Source organism: Vicia villosa, linkage group LG6, assembly GCF_029867415.1.
Source record: "Vicia villosa cultivar HV-30 ecotype Madison, WI linkage group LG6, Vvil1.0, whole genome shotgun sequence".
In the NCBI taxonomy this organism is placed as follows: Eukaryota; Viridiplantae; Streptophyta; class Magnoliopsida; order Fabales; family Fabaceae; genus Vicia; species Vicia villosa.
Window position 1 is genome coordinate 61,201,933 of NC_081185.1, and position 24,816 is coordinate 61,226,748.

The 24,816-nt window shown below is 31.2% G+C and overlaps 1 long non-coding RNA gene across 2 annotated transcripts; it reads right to left on the reverse strand.

The window, feature by feature from the left end:
• Positions 1–5,427: 5,427 nt before the first annotated feature.
• On the reverse strand, positions 5,428–9,627 carry LOC131611574 (uncharacterized). 2 transcript variants are annotated; one of them, XR_009287021.1, is made up of 10 exons: positions 9,482–9,627; positions 9,052–9,174; positions 8,872–8,904; positions 8,598–8,768; positions 8,289–8,522; positions 7,719–7,940; positions 6,837–7,271; positions 6,669–6,759; positions 5,977–6,585; positions 5,429–5,846 (listed from the first exon to the last, which is right to left on the reverse strand). It is a non-coding gene; the product is annotated as an uncharacterized LOC131611574 (long non-coding RNA). The 2 variants fall into 2 exon arrangements; XR_009287020.1 differs by having other exon boundaries at positions 5,428–5,846; positions 6,669–7,271.
• Between the last annotated feature and the right edge of the window lie 15,189 nt (positions 9,628–24,816).

Genomic DNA, 24,816 nt, shown 5'->3' on the forward strand with positions numbered 1-24,816 from the left:
TGACAGCTTGGTCAATTTCTTAGTAATATCTATATAGTAGATGAAAGAAATTGCCACTTGGCTAAAGGACTTCATGTTATTTGTCGGTACAAATTGAATTAGTCAATTATAAATAAGGATATGTTTTAGTGTAAATAAATTTTATTATAAAGGATATATTAGGAAGTTCGTTAGTAGTTTCCTAAGCATGTTATTAGTCGGTACAAGTTGAATTAGTCAATTACAAATAAGGACATGTTTTAGTGTAAATAAATTTTATTATAAAGGATATATTAGGAACTTCGTTAATAGTTTTCATGCTTAGATAGATACTTGATTTATAGTAGCTAGTCGACATCATATAAGAAGAATTAGGGCCCGTTTGTTTTGGCTTTTTTTAAAAATGATTTTTATAGTGTTACTAAATTTTGTGGAAAAAATTTTTGTAAAGAAACTTTTTATAAAAGCTTCAAATGAAAATTTTGTTTGAATAGTTATTCTTAAAATGTTATTTTAGGTATTTCATCTAGTTATAGGAAAAAAAATTGGATATCAAAATTTCAAAAAATCACTTAATTTTGAAGCTATTTCAAATAGATTTTCATAAAAATCATTTTTGAAATACAACTTTTTGAAAAAATTATGATTTTGACTAAATTTTGGTCTTCAATTATGTACGTTTATGTTATAAGATGTCAAAATTAGTGTTTCATTTTAGAAAAAACAAATATAAAAAAATTTGTAATATTTTAAAAAACGGTTTTAGAAAATCTATTTTCAAAAATACAAAGAAAAAATTCATTTTTTTAAAGCTGAAACAAACTGGCCCTAAGTGGCATCATCAACATACTACTTTAAGTATCGTTTGAAAATAAAAACAGTAAATTAAATGAAAAACAAACATTATAAACTAGTGCTATCAAATAATTATATCTTAATCTACTATAAGTTAACGATATATTTTGAGAATTTCTTTGCCAACCTCCCTACCTTCTAGTCCACCTCAGGTGAAAACCCCATACTACCCCTGACTTCCGAAATGAACTTCCGAAATGCAAGAAAAAGGTGTTTTCGGAGATGCATCTCCGAAAACGCCTTTTTTTTTAAAAAAATTATCTTATTTCGGAAGTTCATTTCCGAAAACAGCATTTCGGAAGTTCACTTCCGAAATACTGCGCATTCTGCAGATTTATCAAAACACTCCCCCTCCCCTAATTCATTTACCCTAACTCAAATCAAAAACAACCAAAGGCGGAAATTTGTGCAAACACACTTCCAAGGCTGCATCAAGGCTCCAATCACATTGCTATACAACATTCAAAAGCCCACAAATCACTCAATTTGTAAGTTTTAAATTTGTTAGATTCATTATTCAAATGCATGTTATTTAGGGTTTCAATTGCATAAATGATATATGGACTGGTTGTTAGTAGTATTTAGGTTGTTTAGAAACTTTTTGAATTGGTTTTATGTTTGATTTTGGGGTCTGCCATGGAAGTTTCAGACAACTCTATCGCAGGGGTGTTTCGGAAGTTCATTTCCGAAAACACCTCCATCCCAGTTTTCGGAAATGAACTTCCGAATTGTATCAGAAGTTCAAATTTTTTAGTTTTTTATTTTGTCTCGCATATTAATCGATTTCAATTGTTTACAGGAACATGTCAGGAATGGGTGGCGCTAAGGGAAAAAAGGAGGTGAAGGAGAAGAAGAAGGTTTCGACCGACTCTACTTCGTGCTCTCGCGGAGTGAAGGAGGTGAAGGAGAAGAAGAAGGTTTCGACCGACTCTACTTCTCGTTCCCAGGGGGCCCGGGGCCTGGATGCTCAAGCTCAACTATCTGGCGTGAGAGTCGTGGTTGATGCTGATGGTTCTGAGACTGAGTGGGATGAGGATTGGTATCAGTATCTTCATTCGGAGGAGTTCGCTCGTCGGGCAGAATAATGTGTTTTTGTTTTGTTTGATGTGTATTTTGTAACGCTCGTCGGGCAGGATAACGTGTTTTTGTTTTGTTTGACGTGTTTTGTTTTGTTTTGTTTTGATTTCAGATTGTATCTTTCGCACAGTGTTTTTGGATTTTATTTATCATATTAGTATTTTCTATTTATATGTCGCTTATTTTATTTGCCGTTTGCGTTTAATTAAAATGCGAGACTGTTTAAGAAAAAACATAAAAAAAAAGCTTTTTGAGAGCGAGAAAGTTTTTGTATGGTATCCTAAGCATAACATGACACCATTGTTCAAGAGTAAACTATCTGATATTTACAGAAAAGTTGGTGCTAGAAATATCTCTGAGTCACTATCCAAAGAAGAATCATCTGTTGTGAATGATGATGTTGAACTCGAGCATGTTGATCCAAATAATATTCTCAACTTAAGGGGGTTGGTTAAGCTTATTCTTGGTTTTCTTGCATGTTGTAGCCTGAAAATGGAACAAAGTAAGAGACATGAAGCTGTTCAAAGTCTTGTCAACTTGAGTTTCCGCGAGACAAAGGAGCCAATCAATGTAAGCTATAGTTTATCATTATCATCAGGGGACGTCATTACAAAAAAATCAAACAAAGGGGTGCGCTGGGAAATTCAAAGTTCTATGTTTATAATCCAGAAGATGGATAGTGTTCGCGGCGATGAAATGAAACATGCTTCAAATTTCTCTGAAGCAATATCTGAAGGCGTTTTACGCGAGAATCATGATCATGTCGCTTATTTAATATATGTCGTTTATTTGTTTTTTTTTTCAACAGGAGCGAGAGCCATTGAAAATGCGAGACTGTTTTAGATAAAACATAAAAAAAAAAACACAGCTGCATAATTCGGAAGTTCATCTCCGAAGACACCCCCCATGAGGTGTTTTCGGAGATGCACTTCCGAATTGTGGAAATTTTTAAAAAAAACATGCGCTTCGAAAGTTCATTTTCGAAGCAGGGGTATTTTGGGATTTTTGCTGGGGGTGACTCCCATAGGGAGGTGGCTAAAGAAATTTTCTATATTTTTTATCACAAAAAGCTATCAGCTTAGCTATGCCAAAGCAGAACAAATTAGAAACTTGTATAATAATGTCTTTCCAATTTCTTCTTATTATTAGTATATTAAAAATTTAAAACCTACGTACTAGCTTATTCGTACATATGAAAAATAAATGCATGCACGTAATATCTTTCACTTTTAGAAATATTTATCAATTTTTAAGTTTTTTCACATACCAAGATAACCTGATTATTGTTACTTTTTAAGTAATGATTATTCTTTTTTCAATAATACCCTAAACTTTTTAATATTTTATTTAATTTTTTTCTCTCTATCATAATGATTAGGGGTAATTTTGACAAAACAACAAAAATACTTTCTTGAATTTTGAAATGTGACACTTAAAAAGAATTACAAAAGTGACAATTATAAAGGAACAGATGGAGTAATTATTAGTACACATTTATTTGTGTTTGTAAAAATACAAAGAAAAAACAAAAGATATGAATGACTAAACAACGGCGCCGTCTAAGGTGAGAGACGTCCATAGGTCTCTCACCGTGAGAGACCATTTTTTTTTTTTTTTTTTGTTTTCAAATCAATCATAGCCATTGAATATGCCATTGGATATGAAGTGTACCATTATTATTATAGATCTCTCCACACTCAATAAAACACTCATGTTAAATTGCTCTCATTTCTCTCTCCATCTCTCACATCTTCTCTTTTCTTCTTTATCTCTCACATATATTTATTACTATTAAATAAATAAATATTAAATAATTTGACCTATATTTATTTATTGTACTATTAACAATAATTAGTTTCACACTATTTCTCTTACAAATATGATTTTTTTTTTACATTTTTATTAATAATATTTTAAATCAATTTATTATATTTATAAGTTTTTAAACATATTAATTCATTCATAATCATTGTAAAACTTTGTTTTCAATTAAAAGCAAAATTTTATTAAGATTACAATAAATAATAGTTAATTTTTATTTAAGATAGTAGTATTTAATTCGGTAAAAAAACAGATAGTATTTAATTTTTAGATTAATAATATTTTAATTTTAATTTAATTATAAGAAAAAGTGTGTTATTTTTCAAATACGGAAAAACTGTGATATTTTTCAATCAACAAAATATATTTACAATACAATAGATGTTATGTTATTGATTAAAAAATAATAATTAAAAAGAATTACAAAGACATTGCGGTCTTATATAGATGCATCCTATCAAATATAAAGATAAATATACTATTTAAATTTAGAACCTATTTTTATCAACTTCCAAGGTATTTTAATATTTATGTAAATTAACAATAATGTTAAATTATTCAATTAATTTTTGTTATACTATTTTTGAATTGATGATAATATTAAGTATTAAATTATATGAACAATAATTATAAAATTTGTTTTAATTGTTAATAATGTATTAAATTATATGTTTAATCTTTTAAATATACGCGTAAAGAAATATTTTGATCCAAATTCTATTAAAATAATTAATAAAAAAATCGGTGTCATTGATTTAAAAAGACGAAAAAATAAATATGTCAGTTTATAAGTTGTTGATTAATACAAAAAAATTCTAACAATAATTGTATTAAATTTTTTATTAAAATATATTAATTGGTATTAAATTTTAAATTTGTACTATATGATCATTATAACAATAATAATTACTTTTTTTGGTACAATTAGTAAAAAATAAAAGTAGCTATACTTAAAATAATTTAGGAATTTAAACACGAGAAAAAATATATTATTATTTTTAATTATTTTTATTAATAATATTTTTATTTTGAAATTATTTTTAATTTAAAATACAATAAGTTTTAAGAGAATATATGTAAAAGTGAGCTATATATTATTAATAATAATTTTTAAGAGAATATATGTAAAAGTGAGCTATATATTATTGATGTAATAATTTAGTAATATATGTTATTAATGTGAATAAGAGAAATATATGTCTCTTATAAATTTATTTAAAATACTTCCGAATTAATGAGTAGCTGGAAATAAGTTTTTGATTGATCAAAATATTTTTATAAATAATATCGAAACAAAAATAATATTTACATATAGCAAATATATTGGTCCAAATAATATTTACAAATATTTATTAATGAAAAAATGTCAAAAAAAAAAGTAAGAAGGGGAGAGGGGCGCTTGCTGTCCACATTTTTAGGATGGATTTTTTTGTTTTTTTAACCAACATAAAAATGATGATTTTTTCAATGATAAAGATTATCACTATATTAATTATTATTATTACCAGCTTTATGATTAATAAAAAAAATTGATTAATATTTAATATAGGTTTTAGATATTTATTTAATTTTTATTTATTTATTAAACAATTGACTAAGTCAACTAGCCCTAGTACTATTCATCTTCTCCATCACCAACGGCGGCCGACCATCCCCACCCCTAACCTTCTGCATCACAAAAAACCCCTAATCCAACTACTGATTCAAGCCCAGAACAAAGAAATTATGAAATTCAAAAAGGAAAGATTTTATTTTCATCATCAAAACTTTATTACAGAGAAATCTTAACAAAATCGGAAAAGGAAATCAAACATAAATTGAATCAAGATCAAATTACATACAAATTACAACTCAGAATTTGTAACAAATTGAATCTCTAATTTCCTAACTCAGAATTCTAACGCATAAACCAAATCGAAAATCAATCATAAATTTTGAAACGTAAAATCAATAATTTTCCTAATCGGAATCTCTAATCTACACCTATAAGTGAAAATCTAAGATCCATTGCAAAGGGGGAGAAAAACCGGAGCCGAAAAACTCAGAGTGAGGATTCGGAGATTCAGAGTTGATCTATCTTCTTCTGGTGACTTGAAAACAACATCTGCTTTAGCCTGCAATAACAGAGTAAACAACTCCATTTAAACATATATGAAGATTCTTCCAAAATTGTATTCAATTTCTAAACACACAAAAAATTAAATTAAATAGAAAAATCAAAGAATATGTATGAGATATATAAACCTCAGGACCATAGATATCGTAGAAATCGGTGCATTTGTTAGAATCGTCTTCGTCAATGGAAGAGAGGGATTCGTTTTGATTCTTCGAGGATTCCATTTTTGCGGAAGCTGTTATCTGGAAGTGGCGGTGATTGGACGCCGGAAGTGAGTCGCGGAGAAGAGGAGCTGCGGCGGGGTTTAGTTTGTTAGAGAGGTTTCGGCGGAGGTAGCCGTCAGTTTGAGAGAAATTTTATTAAACTTATTATTCCAGCAGTATTCATTCAGCTAATGTTCGGTACAATTTATTTGAAAAGAATAAAAAGGATGAAGAACGACGTAAACTAAATTCTAGCCGTTTTTCAGCGAAAAAGTTACATTCTGGTTCAGTTACACCAGCCCCTTCCTATAAACAATATCCTTGATCATAAAATAAACAGGACCAGCACAAATAAGTGGGAATCAAAATGCACATTGCTATCATCAAACTGATACTTGTACCCCATCGGGAAATACTGAATTGGTTGATACGTCGTATTGTTATCATTTCCATGTTTGGGAGGTGACTCCAAATTTAGACTTTCTTCTATAGCTCTGGCAAGTTGTTCATCTTCTTCTAATTGTGACTTGTGATCTATAACAACATAAGCTGAAATATTCATAAACACATGAACAACACTAATTGTGACTTGTCGCTATCTATCTAATCCCACTCACCATTTACATTTTTCGCTTTCTGACTTTCTTCTGCGAGCGACAATGCAATAGCGCGATCTATATCTTCATTCCCATTCTCAGTCCAAACATCCTACATTCAAACATTTCCTAAAATTCAATAACTCAAATCACGGTATGTTCTCAAAAGTGAAGCACTTGACTCATTACCTCAAACCAACCACACTATAACCTGATCCATTATTAGTCACAATGAATCTGAAACAATAACAAAAGATTGCATAAGCAATTACAACGAAAAGCCTTAATTTGTAATAATTTTCCATGGTCTATACTTAATCCAATTTACTTGAAAACTCTGATCCCTTTCACACAGACCTAAACTCATGGTTCAATTACAATTGGAGTAATGCGCTTTCTGGCTGGCTTATTGAGACAGGCGTAAGTTGACAATTGATTCCCTCACTTTTCTATTGGCCCTAGTTTTATGCCATCTAAACTTTTATTGTAGTAGTTTATCTACTTCACTCTGTTTACTATCAGTCTATGTTTACTACTGAATTTGTCACCAATCTGTCGTATTCAAATAGATCTCACCCTTACTTCCATGAATCTCAACACATCTGCATTTGTTGTCAATAGAACCTACAAAATAGGAAATCCATAAATCAACAGCAAAAGTAATATACAAGAACCTATTATATTTATCAAATAATCATATTTTTAGTGGTTGTACATCAGTCGAAGTAGAAAGGACACCATGTTTGAAGTTGAAGCAGAAGCCAAAGGACACCCATTTCAAAATACACATAAAAACCAAAGGACACCATGTTTGAAGTTGAAGCAGAAGCCAAATACACAATAAACCAATTATCACCTAAAACAAAGAAACACCATGCAGCATTTTGGCAAACAGTAGTAATGGGAAAGCAGAGAAAGCATTTATAATCTCTAGAAGTAGAAAGCACGATAGTCGATAACAAATTCAATATATCATAACTTCAGATAATCATAACAAAAAAAAACCTTTGTAAATTGAATATTTCATAATTCCCTAAATTCAGTTACACCAATGCAATGAAAGTTTCTAACCAGAGAAGGTCTTTGTGGGTTCTCCTTTATTTCTTCAACGACAAGGTGCTGCTCAAGAGTCTTCTCTTTACCTTCCGCCAATGCTCTAGACAAATTCTCAATCTCTTTAAGGACAACAAGCCATCTCCTAAGCAACTGCACTCTCTCAGGTCCCCTATGCGAAATAGCAGCTTCTTCCAATCTTTTAACTGTCTGTGCAACACTTCTATAATTCCTAGCTGCCTGCAAGATGCCCCTATGGTAAATTTTCTATTCTCATTGTTCTCATTTCAAAACACTCCATAAATATTGTAACTACATAAACCAGAATTCAATTGAATCCTCAACCAGTTGCAACGTGAGAAAACGTGCCACAAATTATTGTTAATTTTTTTATCAGTAAGTTTCAACTTCACTAATACAATCAGTATAATCAGAAATAGCATGTAAACGGACAACAAGTTGCGTCGGCGTCGGATACACTCTAAGCGGAAATTTTAGTTAAGATCATTGAGATAACGATTAGGTCTAAAATTTCAAGCAAATACGAATATGAAATTAGAAAAGTGGAATCAGGAATGAAGATTTTACAATGCGATCCTGAAGGATTTTGGCGCCTTCAGCAACGGCTTGACCGGCGTGTTGGACGACGGTGTCGGCGTGTTGTTCATCATCTCTTTTTTGGAAAAAGCCAAATTAAAGAAAAGCACAAGAAGTGCTAGCATTACAATAGTTTACAAACAAGAGAAGTTAAGCACATATTGCAATGTGGATACCAACCAAGCCAATTTCAATCCGGCCTATTTTTAAACCTGCGACAGAATCCTGCATTTACCATCATAAATTAGAAACTGGTGAGGCAAATTAACGAAGCAAAGGCTAAACATCAATAAATAAAACCTGATATATTGGTTTGTCGAGGGGATATAAGGTCTCAGCAGCAGAATCCCATGTTTTCCACAACTTTCCTATCTCTTTCATTATTGATAACCGGTTATCAAATGAAGCTGGAAAGGCCGCAAATACATCAACAGCCCGAGATGAAATACAAGCTACACACATGAAGTAACTCTGAAACATGTGATAAAAAAGTTAACAAAAAATAAAACAGACCTCTGTGTATATATAATTACATTGCTCTTTTGACAAGCTAAGATCAGAGCAAAAATCTAACCCAGTAACTCTTTTACACCATTTTAAGAGATCCCTGCCATGTAGAACCAAATGGACATTAATCAAAAGAAAAGTAACAATAGCACAGGCAGCTTATAATTATTCTTAATACCTTAACGAGAACCTGCCGAGACAATAAACAGATTGCCGACCATATATTATCAAAATTGTAAATCAATACCTATAAGTTCGCTTGCATGAAGCTCCAAATCAGGATACCTCACTTTGACTATATGTTGCAGATCTTCATTTTCTGGTGGTTGAATTATTATTCTTTTCCAAAGGACACTAAGTGAACCTTGACCTTAAAGGACAGCCAGAGTCAGGATCTAGTTCATAATTCCAACACATAAAACAATAGAATTTTAAATCAACAACAATAGCAACCTATAATTCCCACTCCATGAACTCTACAACATTGATCAATAGATATCATTAGAACAAATTAGAACAGAGAAATTAAGAAACCCTTTTCCACACAACCCAAAAATAAATAAATATATATATATTTTTACGATGCGGAAAGAGATTAAAATCGAAACAGGAAAGCTAAAAAAAACTAAGAATTGAATTGAAGCCCCAAAAAAGTAGATTAAATAGAATATCAAAACCTTGATCTCTCTGAAGGGGGTGAAAAGACTCTTCTCAAGTTTGGAATCCAAATCGAAAATTTTAGAACGTTTCTTCTCTGAAGGAGCAACACGATCGAAATCATATAAGTGTGTTTCTTACATAAGGAGATTGAAAATGATTATAAAAAAAAGAGAGTTTTGATGGTGGAAACAAGGAGATAGGCGGGATAAGTTGTCGCTTATGAAAAGTACAAAATTTGTAGGCGGGATAAATTGTCGTCGGCTTGTGAAAAGTGCAAAATTTGTAGGCGGGATAATTTGCCGCTTGTGAAAATGGAAAAATTGGTAGCTTTACATTTGTGAGAAGAATGACAGTGTATTAATAGTGCAATAATAAAATATTTTAAATATTAGTATAATTTAAATATTTGTATTGATAAAAGTTATTAGTGTAATAAATTATTACATAATTATTTATTTATATTTAACTCTCGTTTCTTAATAAGACTTAAATATTACTTTTAATTAATAATTTTATTTTATATTTATCTAATTTATATATTTTGAATATTATGAATAAGTTATTTATTAGTTTACAAAAAATAAATTATTATTCTTCTATATCATATTGTTATTGTTTTTAATTGGCGATAATGATAAATTAAATAATTAGAATAAATATGTTTTAAAAATCAATCATTAAAATTAGTAATATATATATATATATATATATATATATATATATATATATATATATATATATATATATATATAAATATGATAAATATGATAAATTAAAGACAATGCACTAATTATATTATTTAAATTTGTCTGAAAAGCCAATTTTATATATATATATATATATATATATATATATATATATATATATATATATATATATATATATATATATATATATATATATATATATATATATATATATATATATATAAACGATGAATGGTCAAATTCTACTCATAAATTATTCTATTTACTGTCAATTTAAACTTTTGATATCATTCTATTTAATCATTATAAATGACCCCTTAATGACTCCATGATTATTCCTAAAAATAGTCTCTTTCAATTTTGGTAAAAAATAATTTTTAATTTATCCAATCATAATATATAATCATAAAATAAAATATATTTTTCTGACTATTTTAAAAACTAAAGTTATTCTTATTTTAAAAAATGTGATTCTAAATATAAGAAATTATGATGCCGAATATTTCAAAAAAAAAATCAAGATTCTAAATTAAATAATCAATTTATTCTCAATTTTAATAATTTTCATTTTTTTTATTTAACTGAAATTCTGCTCTTATTAGCATTTTATTTTTTTCAAAAAAAAATTATATATTATTTTTTTTTTTTGTAATATTTGTTTTGTAATATTTGTTACAAAAACGTTATTTTTAATATTTCAAAAATATAGCTATAATATTTTAATAATTTAGGCAAAATACCATTTTTGATCCCTTATGTTAACCTCGAGATTCATTTTGGTCCCTTAACTTCAAAAAATGTCATATTGGTCACTTAACTCTTCAAAAGGTGTCATTTTAGTCATTTTTATCACATTAGCGACATAAAAACTCAAAAATCCGTCGCTAAATTCATCGCTAATATGATAAAAAGGACTAAAATGACACCTTTTGGAGCGTTAAGGGACCCATATGACACTTTTTGAAGTTAAGGGACCAAAATGAGTATTTTGCCAATAATTTACACTCAATTTTAAATAAATTCTATATTTTTCAGCAAAATAAAATTATGTTATATTCACTCAATTTTATGACTTAATAAAGAGAGTTGACCATATAGTCGATCATCGTCAATTAACTCCCTAATATGGTTCACATATAGTTGATCATCTTCGATGCATCCCTAACATTGTTCACACATAGTTGATCGTAATCATTTAACTACAAGACATGGTTCACACATAATCGACCATCATTAGTTGACTATCTCACAGGGTTCACACATAGTTGGACATCATCAGTTTACTGTCAGACATGGTTCACACATAGGTGTCTATCATCAGGGCATCCCTGACATGGTTCACACATAGTCGAACATCATCAATTGATTGTCTGAAATGGTTCACACATAGTTTACCATCATCAGTTGAATCCCTAACATGGTTCACACATAGTTTACCATCATCAGTTGAATTCCTGACATGATTAACACATAGTTTACCATCATCAGTTGAATCCCTGACATGGTTAACACATAGTTTACCATCATTCGTTGAATCCCTGACATGGTTCACACATCGTTTACCATCATCAGTTGAATCACTGATATGTTTCACACATAGTTTACCATAATCGGTTGAATCCCTGACATGCTTCACACATAAGTTACCATCATCAGTTGAATCCCTGACATGGTTCACACATAGTTCGACATCATCAGTTGAATCCCTAATATGGTTCATACATAGTTTACCATCATCAGTTGAATCCCTAAAATGGTTCACACATAGTTTACCATCATCAGTAGAACCCCTAACATGGTTCACACATAGTTTACCATCGTCAATTGAATCCCTGACATGTTCCCCACATAGTTTACCATCGTCAGTAGAATCCCTGACATGGTTCACACGTAGTTTACCATCATTAGTTGAATCCCTGACATGGTTCACACATAGTTCGACATCATCAGTTGAATTCATGACATGGTTAACACATAGTTTACCATCACCAGTTGAATCCCTGACATGGTTAACACATAGTTTACCATCATCAGTTGAATCCCTGGCATGGTTACACGTAGTTTACCATCATCAGTTGAATCACTGACTTGGTTCACATATTGTTTACCATCATCAGTTGAATTCCTAACATGGTTCACACATAGTCGACCATCATTAGTTGACTATCTCACAGGGTTCACACATAGTTGGACATCATCAGTTGACTGTCAGACATGGTTCACACATAGTTGACTATCATTAGGGCATTCTAACATGGTTCACACATAGTCGAACATCATCAGCTATTTGTCTAAAATGGTTCACACACAGTTTACCATCATCAGTTAATTCCCTGACATGATTCACACATAGTTTACCATCGTCAGTTGAATCCCTGACATGGTTAACACATAGTTTACCATCATTCGTTGAATCCCTGACATGGTTCACACATCGTTTACCATCATCAGTTGAATCACTGATATGTTTCACACATAGTTTACCATAATCGGTTGAATCCCTGACATGCTTCACACATAAGTTACCATCATCAGTTGAATCCCTGACATGGTTCACACATAGTTCGACATCATCAGTTGAATCCCTAATATGGTTCATACATAGTTTACCATCATCAGTTGAATCCCTAAAATGGTTCACACATAGTTTACCATCATCAGTAGAACCCCTAACATGGTTCACACATAGTTTACCATCGTCAATTGAATCCCTGACATGGCTCACACGTAGTTTACCATCATCAGTTGAATCCCTAACATGGTTCACACGTAGTTTACCATCATTAGTTGAATCCCTGACATGGTTCACACATAGTTCGACATCATCAGTTGAATCCCTGACATGTTCCACACATGGTTCGACATCATCAGTTGAATCCCTGACATGTTCCACACATGGTTCGACATCATCAGTTGAATCCCTGACATGTTCCACACATGGTTCGACATCATCAGTTGAATCCCTGACATGGATCACACATAGTAAGACATCATCAGTTGAATCCCTGACATGTTCCATACATGGTTCGACATAATCAGTTGAATCCCTGACATGTTCCACACATAGTTCGACATCATCAGTTGAATCCCTGACATGTTCCACACATGGTTCGACATCATCAGTTGAATTCCTGGCATGTTCCACACATGGTTCGACATCATCAGTTGAATCCCTTACATGGTTCACACATAGTTTACCATCATCAGTCGAATCCCTGACATGTTTCACACATAGTTCGACGTCATCAGTTGAATCCCTGACATGGTTCACACATAGTTAGACATCATCAGTTGAATCCCTGACATGGATCACACATAGTTCGACATCACAAGTAGAATCCCTGACATGGCAGACACATGGTTCGACATCATCAGTTGAATCACTGACATGTTTCACACATAGTTAGACATCATCAGTTGAATCCCTTACATGGTTCACACATAGTTAAACATCATCAGTTGAATCCCTGACATGGTAGACGCATAGTTCAACATCATCAGTTGAATCTCTGACATGGTTCACACATAGTTCGACATCATCAGTTGAATCCCTGACATGGATCACACATAGTTCGACATCATAAGTAGAATCCCTGACATGGCAGACACATAGTTCGACATCATTAGTTGAATCCCTGACATGTTTCACACATAGTTAGACATCATCAGTTGAATCCCTGACATGGATCACACATAGTTCGACATCATAAGTAGAATCCCTGACATGGCAGACACATGGTTCGACATCATCAGTTGAATCACTGACATGTTTCACACATAGTTTACCATCGTCAGTTGAATCCCTGACATGTTCCACACATAGTTTGACATCATCAGTTGAATCCCTGACATGTTCCACACATAGTTCGACATCATCTGTTGAATCCCTGACATGGATCACACATAGTAAGACATCATCAGTTGAATCCATGACATGTTCCACACATAGTAAGACATCATCAGTTTAATCCCTGACATGTTCCACACATAGTTTACCATCGTCAGTTTAATCCTTGACATGGATCACACATAGTTAGACATCATCAATTGAATCCCTGACATGGATCACACATAGTTCGACATCATCAGTTGAATCTCTGACATGGTTCACACATAGTTCGACATCATCAGTTGAATCCCTGACATGGTTCACACATAATTCGACATCATCAGTTGAATCCCTGACATGGTTCACACATAGTTTACCATCGTCAGTTGAATCCCTGTCCTGGTTCACAAATAGTTCGACATCATAAGTTGAATTTCTGACATGGTTCACACATTGTTTACCATCATCAGTTAAATCCCTGACATGGTTCACACATAGTTTACCATCGTCAGTTGAATCCCTGACATGGTTCACACATAATTATACATCATTAGTTGAATCCCTGACATGGTTCACACATAGTTTACCATCATCAGTTGAATCCCTGACATGGTAGACACATAGTTCGACATCATCAGTTGAATCCCTCACATGTTCCACACATAGTTCGACATCATCAGTTGAATCCCTAACATGGTTCACACATAGTTCGACATCATCAGTTAAATCCCTGACATGTTCCACACATAGTTTACCATCATCAGTTGAATCCCAGACATGTTCCACACATAGTTCGACATCATCAGTTGAATCCCTGACATGTTCCATACATAGTTCGACATCATCAGTTGAATCCCTGACATGTTCCACACATAGTTTACCATCGTCAGTTGAATCCCTGACATGTTCCACACATAGTTTGACATCATCAGTTGAATCCCTGACATGGTCCACACATAGTTTGACATCATCAGTTGAATCCCTGACATGTTTCACACATAGTTTACCATCGTCAGTTGAATCCTTGACATGGTTCACACATAGTCTGACATCATCACTTGAATCCCTGAAATGGTTCACACATAGTTTACCATCGTCAAGTGAATCCCTGAAATGTTTCACACATAGTTCGACATCATCTGTTATATCCCTGACATGTTTCACACATGGTTTACCATCGTCAGTTGAATCCCTGACATGTTCCCCACATAGTTTACCATCGTCAGTAGAATCCCTGACATGGTTCACACATAGTTCGACATCCTGAGATGAATCCCTGACATTGTTCACACATAGTTCAACATCATCAGTTGAATCCCTGACATGGTTCACACATAAATTACCATCGTCAGTTGAATCCCTGACATGGTTCACACATAGTTCGACATCATAGTTGAATCCCTGACATGGTTCACATATAGTTTACCATCATCAGTTGAATCCTTGACATGGTTCACACATAGGTTGACATCATCAGTTGAATCTCTGACATGTTTCACACATAGTTTACCATCGTCAGTTGAATCCTTGACATGGTTCACACATAGTTTATCATCATAAGTTGAATCCCTGACATGTTTCACACACCGTTTACCATCGTCAGTTGAATCCCTGACATTTTTCACATATAGTTCGACATCATCAGTTGAATCCCTGACATGTTTCACACATAGTTGATCATCATCAGTTGAATCCCTGACATGGATCACACATAGTTCGACATCATCAGTTGAATCCCTAACATGGTTCACACATAGTTCGACATCATGGGTTGAATCTCTGACATGGTTCACACATAGTTCGACCTCGTGCGTTGAATCCCTGAGATGTTTCACACATAGTTCGACATCATCAGTTGAATCCCTGACATGGTTCACACATAGTTTGACAACATCAATTGAATCTCTGGCATGGTTCACACATAGTTTTCCTTCATCACTTGAATCTTTGACATGGTTCACATATAGTTTTACATCATCAGTTGAATCCCTGACATGGTTCGCACATAGTTTGACATCATCGGTTGACTCTCTGACATGGTTCACACATAGTTTGACATCATCAGTTGAATCCCTGACATGTTTCACACATAGTTTGGCATCATCAGTTAAATTCCTGACATGGTTCTCACATAGCTTGACATCATCAGTTGACTCCATAACATGGTTCGCACATAGTTTACCATCATCAGTTGAATCCCTGACATGGTTCACATATAGTTTACCATCATCAGTTGAATCTTTGACATGGTTCGTAAATAGTTTATCATCATCAGTTGAATACCTGACATGGTTCACACATAGTTTGACATCATCAATTGATTCCCTAACATGGTTCACACATAGTTTAACTTTATCAGTTGACTCCCTGACATGCTTCACACATAGTTTACCATCATCAGTTGAATCCCTGACATGGTTCACACATAGTTTGACATCATCAGTTGAATCCCTGAGAATCTTCCACATAGTTTGACATCATCAGTTGAATCCCTGACATGGTTCACACATAGATTGACATCATCAGTTGAATCCCTGACACGGTTCGCACATAATTTACCATTATCAGTTGAATCCTTGACATGGTTCACAAGTAGTTTGACATCACCAGTTGAATCCCTGAGAATCTTCCACATAGTTCGACATCATCAGTTGAATCCCTAACTTGGTTCACACATAGTTTACCATCATCAGTTGAATCCCTGACATGGTTCACACATAGTTTACCATCATGAGTTGAATCCCTGACATGGTTAACACATAGTTTACTATCATCATTTGAATCCCTGACATGGTAGACACACAATTTACCATCATCAGTTAAAACCCTGACATGGTTCACACATAGTTTACCATCATCAGTTGAATCCCTGACATGGTTCACACATAGTTCGACATCATCAGTTGAATCCCTGACATGTTTCACACATAGTTGGACATCATCAGTTGAATCCCTTACATGGTTCACACATAGTTTACCATCATCAGTTGAATCCCTGACATGGTTCACACATAGTTCGACATCATAGTTGAATCCCTCACATGGTTCACATATAGTTTACCAACATTATTTTAATCTCTAACATGGTTCACACATTGTTCACCTTCATCAGTTGAATCCCTGACAACGTTCAAATAAAGTTCACCATCACCAGTTAAATCCCTGACATGGTTCACACATAGTTTACCATCATCAGTTGAATCCCTAACATGGTTCACACATAGTTTATCATCATCAGTTGAATCCTTGACATGGTTCACACATAGTTCGACATCATCAGTTGAATCCCTGACATGTTTCACACATAGTTCGACATCATTAGTTGAATCCCTGACATGTTTCACACATAGTTCTACATCATTAGTTGAATCCATGACATGTTTCACACATTGTTCGACCTCATTAGTTGAATCCCTGACATGGTAGACACATAGTTTACCATCATCAGTTGAATCTCTGACATGGTTAACACATAGTTTACCGTCATCAGTTGAATCCCTGACATGGTAGACACATAGTTTACCATCATCAGTTGAATCCCTGACATGGTTAACACATAGTTTACTATCATCATTTGAATCCCTGACATGGTAGACACATAGTTTACCATCATCAGTTGAATCCCTGACATGGTTCACACATAGTTTACCATCATCAGTTGAATCCCTGACATGGTTCACACATAGTTCGACATCATCAATTGAATCCTTTACATGTTTCACACATAGTTCGACTTCATTAGTTTAATCCCTTACATGGTTCACACATAGTTCTACATCATCAGTTGAATCTCTGACATGGTTCACACATAGTGTACCATCATAAGTTGAATCCCTGACATGGATAACATATAGTTTACCAACATTATTTGAATCCCTAACATGGGTCACACATTGTTCACCTTCATCAGTTGAATCCCTGACAACGTTCAAATAAAGTTCACCATCACCAGTTAAATCCCTGACATGGTTCACAAATAGTTTACCATCATCAGTTGAATCCCTAACATGGTTCACACATAATTTACCATCATCAGTTGAATTCCTGACATGGTTCACACATAGTTTACCATCATCAGTTGATTCCCTGACATGGTTCACACATAGTTTACCATCATCAGTTGAATCCCTGACATGGTTCACACATAGTCGGACATCATTAGTTGAATCCCTGACATGGTTAACACATAGTTTACCATCATCTGTTGAATCCCTGAAATGGTTCGCACATAGTCAGACATCTTCTGTTCATCTTTAACATGATTAACACATAATTCACCATCATCAGTATATTCCCTTTCTTGGTTAACACATAGTCGGACATCATTAGTTCATCTTTAACATGGTTAACACATAGTTCACTATCATTAGTTGAATCCCTGTCTTGGTTAACACATTGTTGGACATCATTAGTTGATTCCCTGACATGGTTAACACATAGTACACCATCATCATTTGAATCCTTGACATGGTTAACACATAGTCGGACATCATCAGTTCATCTGTAACATGGTTAACATATAGTTCACCATCACCAGTTGACTTTCTGACATGGTTAACACATAGTCGAACATCATCAATTCATTTGTAACACAGTTATTATTATTATTATTATTATTATTATTATTTTGGTTATTAATATTATTATTATTATTATTATTATGGTAATTATAATTTATAACTATGTGTTTTTATTATTATTACTATTATTACAATTAATTTGGTTATTATTATTTTTTATTATTATTATGGTTACATAACTATGTGTTATTATTATTATTATTATTATTATTATTATTATTATTATTATTATTATTATTATTATTATTATTATTACTACTACTACTAATATTATTATAGTTTAATTATTATTATTATAGTTGTCAAAATAATTTATTTAAAATAAAATAATTTATTTAAACGTCAGATTTATTTATAGGTGTTAAAATAATTTATTTAAACGTCAAAATATTTTTTTTTAAATAAAATAATTTAAAATTTAAATTAACGTGAGATTTCTAAATTTATGCATAGTTTATTTTTAAAATTTTAAAAAAATAAATTAACGCGAGATTTTATAAGGTAAATATAATTTATTTTTTAAATTAAAAAAATTAAATTTTACAAAATAAATTTTGCATCAGATTTATTAAGTTAAACTTTATTTACTTTTTTAATTTAAATAAACATTAAGTTTTTAAATAAAAAACAATATTAATTATTATTTTAATGTAAATTTTAAGTATACAGTTTTTCTATTATTAATTTTAATTTTAGTAACGTTACATGTTAATGAGGGGTACAGGTTGCAAAAATGATGTTATTTCAACTCTTTTGGTATTGATATTTGCTGCATTTCTCAATTTGCTCTTCGCCCCTTTTTTTCATGTTTTCAATTTCTTCACCATTTAATTAATGTTGCAATCATTTGCTTCAGAAAACTTTAGCTTTTACTATTTGGTCAGACATTGAAAATAGCAATTCAATTGTGTTGGGTGCATCATATTTTTATATGTGTTATTATTATTATTGTTATTATTATTATTATTATTATTATTATGGTTATTATTTTTATTATTATTATTATTATTATAACTATGTGTTGTTATTATTATTATTATCAATATTATTATAGTTTTATTATTATTATTATTATTATTATTATTATAGGTCGAAATAATTTATTTAAACGTCAAAATAATTTTTAAAAAATAAAAATACTTATAATTTAAATTAACGTGAGATTTATAAATTTATACATAATTTATTTTTTTAATTAGAAAAACAAATTTAAAATTAACGTGAGATTTTATAAGTTAAACATAATTTATTTTTTAAATTAAAAAAACCAAAATTTAAATTTTACAAAATAAATTTAATGATAGATTTATTTATTTAAACTTTATTTATTTTTTAAATTTTAAGAAAACATCAAGTTTTTAAATAAAAAATAGTATTAATTATAATTTTAATGCAAATTTTAATTTTCTACAAAATTTAACGTTTATCATTTTTAATGCTTGCAACTTAAAATGATGCAGAATTAAAAATGTCCATTTATCATGCTTCCAAGGTTTCCATAATTTTTTCAATGACATGAAGACAAATAAATGATGGTAGTATAATAGTAATATTTTTCATTTAAATTAATCATCATTTAATGTTATTGCTGCAATTGGAATTGACTTTTACTGTAGCATGCAGACATTGGAAACCGTGTAGCACTTTATGAAATATTATTGTATGTTGGGTGCACCATACTATCATATGTTCACATCTGATCCAATGGCATTATATTCATTTAAACCCAAAAAAAAAAAAAAATTGAAGTCTCTCACGGTGAGAGACCTAAACAGGCCTCTCACCCTAGCCTGAGCCAACAACCGCTTGGTAAACTTTTCCTATAAAAAACAAACTTATGACACGAGAAGTCCAACTCCACCTTACTTTCTTACCGGTTGGATGACAATGGTTGATCCCACCACTTGATATTGGGCCCCTTAATTTTAGTTTTAAAAAAATATTTTTAATTTTTAAAAAATATTTTTATATAAATATTTTTAAATTATTAAAAAGTTTTTTAATTTATTTTTTAGAAACTAAAAGATTAAATTTGATATTATAACATAAATATATATATTTTTAAATATTAAAACATAGTTAAAATTCCAATTTTTCAGAAAAATATATTTCAAAAGTAATTTTTATAAAAAATTATTTAAAATATCTTCAATTTAAGTGATTTTTTAAAATTTAAATATCCAAAGAAGTTATAACAAAAAAATGAAATATTTAAAATAAAATTTTAAATAAACTAAATTTTGAATATGAAAAAATTGAGGGTATCGAGTTTAATTGGAAGGGTGATATCACAAAATCTCCACAATAAATTAGGACATTTCAAGAGCAGAAAAAATTAAACTGGGTGATATCACAAAATCTCCACAGTCAGTTAGTACGTATGTGTGATATCACAAAATCTCCATAGTATATTAGGACATTTCAAGAGCAGAAGAAATTAAACTCAATTAATCTTTGATCAGACTATACAAAATAAAGAGGCTATACATGTAGCTGAAAATTATTAAATATTTTTAAATTTGTATTATAATTACATTTTTTAATTTAAACTTATTTTTTAAATTAAAACAGGATATTCAGATTAATTGGGCGGTCTTAAGAACAAACTAGTTTTAATATGCATCATATATTTAATTTATTATGTAGATTAAATATATTAATTATTTTATAAATTTAAAAATATTTTTTTATAATAAAAATTTGAAGTATGTATTATAAATTTACAACATGATATTGTTTTCGGTGTTTGATTAGTATTTCTTCTTTTAACATTATATAAAAGTAAAAAAAAAAACCATGTAAAATACATGCACCATTAGATTTGTAATCCTTATCTTTAAGATGGAATATTATTTTGTCTATGTATTAGTTTGATTTTACAAAGTAATTAAAAAAGGTATATTAGTTATTTAACAAATAATTGATTTTACAAAATAAAAAATAGTTTTTAACTTTTTAAAATAATTGATCTATATAAATTATTACATAAATCATATACATTAATTATTTAACAAATAATATTTTTTATATAAACATCAAAAGGTATATTAAATATTCACAACAATATCATAAAAGAAATTAATCAAATTATTAAAGAATTCAAACATGGGTGTCTTTTTATGAATCTAAAAAGAAGATAATTTATATTAGTGTATGGATGGTGTCATTAAGAAAGTTTCTCATATACTCAAACTTTTGAAGCAACTCTTCGTTAGGGACCGTCTCTTTTAAAGACTAAGTTTTCTGGTTTGTTTTCTAATTCTCTTTAGTCTAATAGGTCACTAGGAGAGGTTAACTTGGTGGTTAATGAAATTTTGACTTGGAATCTTCGGTGGTAGCAACCCTTGTTTGTTAGAGAGTTTTCGTTTTCGAAGACCTTCTAACTCTGCTTTGAGACGTCACTTTCTCTCTGGATAGAAATAAAATGGATTTGGAAGCATGCTAGAGAGAGTATTTTTTTAGTGGCTTCCTCGTACCCCGTTCAGATGCTTAGATTGATATCTTCTTCGACAAAGAGTAAGATCCTCCTCCTTATTTGGAGTTGTTGGGTTTCTTCTAAGATCTTGGTATTATCTTGGCAACTTTTACAAGATAGACTTTCGTCTAGAGAAAAGTTGTCTAAGAGAGATTTTAGATCCTACTGAATATCTTGTTCTTTGTGAGTTTTTGGTAGAGACTCTTTCTCACCCCTTTGTTACTTGCGAGCTACCTTTGTATGTGCTGTATAGAGACTTTAAGTGGTTGAGATGATAGAAAGTTATTCCTAATGATCCTAAGGTGCATCTTAGGTCTTTTCTTTCTCTAGAAAGCAAGATTAAGTATAGGGGTGGTTATTTTTTCATTTGGCACGGTGTGGTATGGTCAATTTGAAAAGTTTTTTTAATGGAGTCACAAAATCTATGAAAGAGGTGGAGGAGAAGAGCGTTTTTCTTGACCTAAAAATGGTTTCTAGTTCGATCGGAAGTGAACTCTTTCACCTTCAATGAATGACTTCAGAAACTTATCTTCTACTTGCACCTATAACGAATCGACTGTTCTCCTTGTTTTCGATGTTAGTTTTGACATTTTTTGGTATTCTTTTAATGGGACATGATATGCAGATAGTTGATTTAGTGGTTTAAGATCTACCATGTTATCACCAATCTGAATTTTAATAGCTTGAGTCTTTTTTATCAACGACCCTTTGGTCAATAGAGTTGGTTGATTGATTTTGTTGTTTATTGATCTTTTGTTGTATCATTTTTATCTTTAGCTCTTATGCTCTCTGACTATTTTTATTGGACTTTGGTAATATCGCATCCCCCATTTTTAATATATTTATTATTTTTCATTAAAAAATTATTTAAATAACATAATGCTGATGATTATTCACTTTAAAGTACGAAACAATTGTATAAAAAATTGAAAAGTCCATGCAAAATAGATGCACCCTTCAATATCTAATCAACTAGCATAACCTTGCCTTGTGAATAGGGATGTCAATTGCATCTGTCAATGGGAATCTCTGTAGGGAATATTGGTGCGGAGATTCGAAGTTGGAGATTTTTTTCCCGTGGGGATGGGGATGGAGGAAAAAGTTCATCCGATAACACTTTGGGACGGGGATTGGAAAAGTATCCTCCGCCCCATAGATTTCCCGACTCCGACGATATATTTTAATTTTTATACTTTATATATTATATAATTTTATATGAAAAATATCAATGTATTAGAAAATGAAGAGTCATTAGAAGTTATAGATTCGTCACACATAAAAAATTGTGGTAGTAAATTATGGAAGCACGGTAGCAAGAAGTTATTTTACTATTTATTTATTTATTTTTACATAAAAAATATTAGCAACATCAAGTTCTTTTTGCTTTTTTTATTTATTATTGATGCAAGATGTATTTTGATTTTTTTATAAAATAAAGATGCAAATATATGCGTTTTAAAAAAAATGGAAAAAAATAACAAAATACTAATGTCATAGTTTTAATCAAAAAGTGTAGAAATTTTCTTAAGATTCGATCTCCGTGGATATCCATGGGGATCTGTGAGGATGGGGATGGGGAAAATATTCCCCCGTGGTGGGGATTGAGGATGGAGAATAAATTTGGGGGCGGGGTGGGGAGCGGAGAAACATCCTCCAAACAATTTCTGCCCCGTTGACATCCCTACTTGTGAATTTATCCATTAGGTCGACCTCAATCTCCTAAGACTGTAACTACGGCGAGATATTGTCTATTTTGTGTTAAAATATTTACAATTTTGTCCTATAGAATGGACACCTCATTGAATTGAGGTGCATATATGTTATATATAAACTAGTCTCTATTCCCAAGTGAGATTCCGAAACAAATTAAATCTTAAATATTGTTTTTTAAAACACAAGCCAACGTTTAGCTATGCTATGCCAAATAGTGCAAATTAAAAACTTGTGTTATGATATCTTCCAATTTCATCGTACATGTGAAAGAATAAAATGTATGCACGCTAGTCTGCAATAATGTCTTCCACTTTCACTTTACAAGAAAACATTATCTTGTCTTTGTTATGATCGATACATATACAAATCATATAAGAAAAAATAAAAGGCATGGATATGACTCCACACCCCCACTTGGTAAACTTTTACTACAAAAAATCAAACTTGTGACGAATAGTACCACTCCACCAAGAGACATAGTTTAAAGCTTATTAGGGATTGTACCACAAAAGAGATACAGAATTGATATAATTTAAGAGTAGTCCTAAAATCATTTAGGTGAAATCATGTGAATCTTATTCCAAAAATAGTGACTCACTTGAATTTTTTATTTTTTTATTTTTTATGAGAATTGTCGCCACACGCCACACGATGTGTCGGAATTTTTTTTCTTATTTTTTAAATAAAAAAATCCAAGTCTTCAATACGTATTGGTAGCGTATCGGTAACTATTGGATACAATACAGTATAGATTTTAGACTATCCATGGTTCATTGGTTTTGACTATCGCATCTCTACATAACCAACTTGTAAGATGAAAAGTGTCGATCTATATAAAGCATTTTAAGACTCTATTCGTAACTAACGCGAGACTTTGAGATTTTTTCAATATCCACATGAGTTATACCTTGTTGGTAATTATTCAGCTTTAAAGGTAAAGAACAATGATGAAAATAATTGAGAAACACGTGCAAAATATTAGCACCGTCGGATTTTAATCCTTTTCTTCACTATTGAATATTATTTTGTCTATAAATTAGTAGGATGA